This window comes from Mauremys mutica, unplaced genomic scaffold (genome assembly GCF_020497125.1).
Source record: "Mauremys mutica isolate MM-2020 ecotype Southern unplaced genomic scaffold, ASM2049712v1 000286F_np12_subseq_1:100877_obj, whole genome shotgun sequence".
In the NCBI taxonomy this organism is placed as follows: Eukaryota; Metazoa; Chordata; order Testudines; family Geoemydidae; genus Mauremys; species Mauremys mutica.
This window is the reverse complement of record NW_025422900.1, coordinates 11,225-16,836: the sequence shown is the minus strand read 5'-3', so window position 1 is coordinate 16,836 and position 5,612 is coordinate 11,225.

The window sequence follows — 5,612 nt, the reverse complement described above, 5'->3', positions numbered from 1 at the left end:
TAACTAGTTAATTGCAATTATGATGATGCGACGGAGCTGTCTATATAAACCTAGGTAATTTTGCAAAGAAGTTAGCTGGTTCTCTTTGGAGACGAGCTCGCTCTCTATTGTCGTGTGCACTCTTCAATAAAGAGCATTATATTTGAACTTTGCTGGTGTTGCCTGTCTCTCGCAGTCAGACAATGAACTTTGCTGTTTGGGGTACCAGAGTCCCCAACAACTTTTGGCGACTCTGCCGGGACTCGTCTGACTCTCCAGCGGGGGGATTGGACACTGAGGCAACGCAGCGCGCATCTTTTGGTTTAGAAGAGCCTTGCCTAGTGATCTGATCTCTGCGCTGGCGATAAGGCGAGTTTTGTGAACCAGCTGAAGCTCGTAGAAATCCAGCAACGTCCACCTACCCATTGAGTAGGATCCAGGTTGCCTGGGTTTGAGTCCCAGTCCAGGTTTGCGCAGGATCCAAGTTGTCGGGGTTAGAGTCCCCAGCCTGGGTTTGATTCCCAGTCCAGGTGTTCAAGTCCCCTGGAGAGGTAAGTGAGCGCTCGACGCAGGGAGGTGGGGTTAGAGTCCCTTTTCCTCTACACGAGATAGAAGGGTTAGAGTCCTTTCGTCAAGATGGGACAATTTGGCAGTAAATGCCCGGGGGACGCCCCGTTGTCTCTGATACTTAGAGATTGGAAGGAAATTTCTGGGACTACTGGTTTAGCAAAATCCAAGATGAAAAATTTGTGTCAAATACAATGGCCTTCCTTTTCTGCTCATTTGTCCCCGACTAAGGATTGGCCAAGCTGCGGAACCTTTTCCGCAGACAGGATGAATTCCCTGCGGGATATTCTAGTTGATCTTAGACCAGGACAATGGATTATTTATTTGTGTGGTATAATTATAAGCCAAAAGAAGGACGTACCGCTTTTGAGGCAGTTTGTTTAGAAGATTCCATTAAAAAAAACCTACCTTATGCTCCGATAGTTCAATCGGAAGGAGAGGAGGATAGGTATATTCCCTTGAATGTTCCTTTGCGGCGAAGTCCTAGAGGAGGGGTAGATGTTTTGGAAGGAGAAACCCCTGAGGATAAACCAGAATTTCAAGCTCCTTTGCGAGCTTATCCTGTACCTCAGACTAGTGGATCGCCTACGATGGTGCTCACGCATACGCCATTTACAACGGCAGATTTATTAAATTGGCAACGATCTATGCCCCGCCTTCGGGATAATCCTGAAGAGGTGGGAAGAATGTTTAAAACCATTTTTTCTATTCACGTACCAACCTGGGCAGATGTGAACCAATTACTAGATACCCTTCTAACTGAAGATGAGCGTCAAAGAGTTAAGGAAAAAGCTGTTGCATTTTATGGGATGACTCACAATGAAGCACTGCCCACATCTGATCCTAATTGGGATCCGAATAAGGAAGGGGATAAGGAAAAATTGAGTCAATATCGACAGGCTGTGCTACATGGGTTAAAAGCAGGAGAGGCTACCCCAAATTGGAGTAAGGTTACTGCATGTGTGCAGTTCCCTAATGAGCACCCCTCCAAGTTCTGCACTCGATTAACGAAGGAGGTTAGAAAACACAGTAATTTGGATATAGAATCAGAATCTGGACAAGAAATGATTAAGCTGGTATATATGGCACAGTGCGCAGAGGACATTGCAAAAAGGTTTAGGGAACATCCAGATGGAATGCAAGGCAAAAGCTTATCCGAAGTAGTTAGTATTGCTACCCGTGTTTACAATGGGAGAGAAGAATTAAAAGAAAAGGAAAGAAAGAAGGAAAAACAAAAGGATCTAAAGGATCAGGTGTCACTGTTGGCAGTGGTTATGTTGGGAGGCAGAGGAAGGGGCAGAGGCTGGAGTCACGGCTTTAGGGGTGGACGAGGGGGTGGATTCGGTAGGGGGCGCAGACAAGGTGGAAATGTGAGTTCCAGTAATACTGGATGCTATCAGTGTGGTGAAGAAGGACATTGGCAGAGAGAATGTCCCCTCAGACTAAAAGCTGATTGTAAACCTGTAGTGGGTCAGTTCTCTGTGGATCATGAATGAAGGGAGGTGCCGCTCCCCTGGGGTCCTGAAGTTTATGAATCCGGAATGGTACAGTTTAAGTGTGACGCACGATTTCCAGTGGTTCCCCTAAAATTAGGGCAAAAGACTTTTGAATTACTAGTAGATACGGGGGCCACTCATTCGGCTATACCTAAGGGAGCGGCACCACAAAGCAGAATTGAAAAATGTGTAATAGGAGTTACTGGAAAACCTGAACGACATTTCATGACTAATGATTGTATGGCTACGCTGGGTCCTATCTCAGTTCAGCATTCCTTTCTGCTAATGAATGGTCCAGTGAATTTATTAGGAAGGGATTTATTGTGTAAACTACATGCTCAAATCTTTTGTACACCCAAAAGCATCTCCCTCCGATTCCCAGTGGAGAAAGCTTATTTGTTAATGCAGTTAACTGACCGTAATTGTGAAATGCTTCCCCTCCGAGTCCAGAATGAAGTTAACCCTATAGTGTGGGGAGGAAAGCATGATGTGGGGTTGGTGAAATCTGCTTTACCTCTAAATCCAGTACCCCAAACGGCAAAGTTCGTTGTCTGACCGCGAGAGACAGGCAACACTTCTCTTCCTCTCCTGACACCTTTCCCTACCAACCATGCCAAAGAAGGTGCTGATTCTCTCATTCTGCTGGCTGTGCTTCTGGCTGCTCCAACAGAAGGTAGCCCAATGCCATCACACCCATAGATTAGGTGTCATCCTGCAGATGAATTTATTCATCTTTTCACTTGAGCATAGTGGGTATAACAGTGATGTTACTTGTGGTGATGCTGATCTGAAAGGCACATTTCCAGCTGCCCAGCATGAGATTTAATAGCAGTAGATTCACACAATAATTCTGAAGATCTAGGTTCCAATTCTCCCTTTGGGTGGATTTGTCCCTAATGAACATTGATCAAAATCACTGAACCACCTAACCTCCAGTAGAAATGGCAATCCTCAAGTAAGAACTGGAAATAGAAAGGGATGAGGAAAATCAGGGCTCAGGACATTCATGCAAAGACAGGGGTCTGACATGCATAAAGCAGTCTCTAGTCTAGCCTCCAGGAATGCTCATGGGGGATGATATCGCCTACATTCTTTGTATCTAGGTTTATACGTTAACATTTAGCCATGTTAAAACACATATTGTTTGCTTCAGCCCAGCTTACCAAGTGATCCAGATCATTCCATCTCAAGTGACCTGTCCTCTTCATTATTTACTACTGCCCCAAGTTTTGTGTTATCTGCAGAATAAGGCCAATGACATACAGTTGTATTGTTTTGATTCCATCCAGTGGAGGGCAAAGGTGTATGCCTGTGTGCGTGCACACATACATTATATCTATAATTTCTAGTTCTGAACAAATCCCCCCAGAGCCCATTTCTCTCCAAGCCTGTCTTGGTCAGATACAGAAAACAGATCAAGGAGGATTCTGTTCAGGTTCATTCTCCTTGCAAACCGATGGACACTGGTAGGATCACTTTGTGCCCCTTCTTTGGAGCTGATTTCATTGTTTCTTCTAAAATGATAGGTTTCTAATTCAAAGATAAGACTCTTGTGCAGTGTAATTTGGTTTCACTAAGGTCTCCACTTGTAGTGAAAATCTGGTTCAATGTTAAATTAGATTAGATTACACAGCAAACTACATATGCTTCTACTGCTTCTTTCACTGTAATAGCTATGCACAATATACATCAATGAGAAGGACCCAAACTCTTTTCCGCTTCTGGTTTTAGCCATTGGTGATTGTTGTCCAGAAACAGATGTCTGGACTTTACTATAGCTCCATTATTGTGGCGAGGACATTTGTAGTTATTCATGCAAAGGCAGGGGTCTGACATGCATAAAGTAGTCTCTAGTCCAGCCTCAAGGAATGCTCCACAGTGCTCCAAGAGACCTGCTTCCCACAGCATGAGCAGTTCAACTCTCAGGAACAGACAGGACAAGAAAAGCTTTTCAGATTTAATTTAGTGACAGCTTAATGTTCACTGTACTGTATGTGACCAGCCCTGAAATCTAACTGACTCCTTGTTATGGATTTAGATTATGTGGGTCTGATTCTGCATCCATTGAAGCCAATGGCAAGACTCCCATTGATTACATGGGAAGCAGGATATTAGGTGGTTAGGTATAACAAATGTCTCAGCTGTGCATGTCTCTTGCATGATATCCTAGCTGTTTCCTATTGGGCCATGTCTACACATACAGCGCTGCAGAGCCGTAGCTGTACCAATACAGTTGTGCCGCTGCCTTGAGTCTGGTGAAGATGCTCTATGCTGACAGAAGAGAGCTCTCCCGTCGGCTTAAAATTTCACCCCCATGAGTGGCATAAGCTACACTGACATAGCACTATACACACTAGTACTTATGTCAGTGTAACATAGGTCACTCAGGGGGGTAGAATATTCACACCTTTGAGTGACATAAGTTATACTGACATAAGTGCTAGTGTAGTCATAGCCTTATTTATAGGTGCAACTGTAGCTGGGAAAATAAATCCCAGGGGTTTAACTCTTCTGTATTGTTGTTACAGAGAATTCCAGTGATACTGATTCTGAATAAAGTAGTAGAAAGAGGCAATGAAGGTTGATTCTGTTTTTTCTCCACTCCCCATTTTCCCTTCTTGTCCACAGATTCACCCTACTCCTATTCCCCCCTCCGCAGTTCAGTTGTTCTGTATTATACTATCTTCTTAATTCTGCTGAGACCACTAGGGTCTTCCTTTTCTGGGCTACTGCACAGTAGGGTTATTTGCAATGTTCACATTGGCACTGGGCCTGGCACATAGGCACTCCTCACCTAACCCCCCGCTCCCACACTCCTTTCAATTAATCTCTCTGCTGATGCTGAGCCTGGCAAGACAGCTGAAGGGGCAGCTTGCTTCCCTCATGTCCTGGGGCTGCTGGGGGGGTTGGGTTGCCTCCTGGCACTGGTTAGAGCAGGCCTAAGGCTAAAGACAGGAAGCACGGCCCAGTGGTTAGGGTGTTAGCTTGGGACTTGGCAGACTCAGGTTGCCACAAACTTGCTGTGTGACTTTGGGCAAGTCACTGAGGCCCAGACCCACCCAAAGGTATTTAGGCTCCTAACAGCCAGTGAAATGGAAGTCTAAATGCCTTTGAGAGTCTGGGCCTTAGTTCCGCATCTGTAAAAAAACATAGCACTTCCCCACCTTGCAGGGGTGGTGTTGTGAGATAAATACATTACAGATTATTAGCCAGACTGTAAAATGCCCCTCCTGTGGCCTGCCCCAGCACTCTCCCTTGCAGGGGGATGGGCGGGGACTGTCTAGGACTGGAATGAGGGAGAGGCAATCCATGTGTGGGGAAGGCCCCTTATGTTGGGTTTATTTTCTGCTGATGTAAAGTGCCCACAAAGTAACCATTAATTCCCCATCTCAACTGTCTGCTCTTCAGGTGGTGCCTTTTATCTCAGGCCTCTGCAGCTGTGATGTTATGCTCCGTGAGAATGGTATCTGTTACCCTCCAGGAGTATCAATTCCTGCTGGAGCTCTTTGTTAGTTGTTTGTTGTTCATCCATCTGCAGGTTTTCAGAAGGGTTGGGCAAATTGGTTTGAA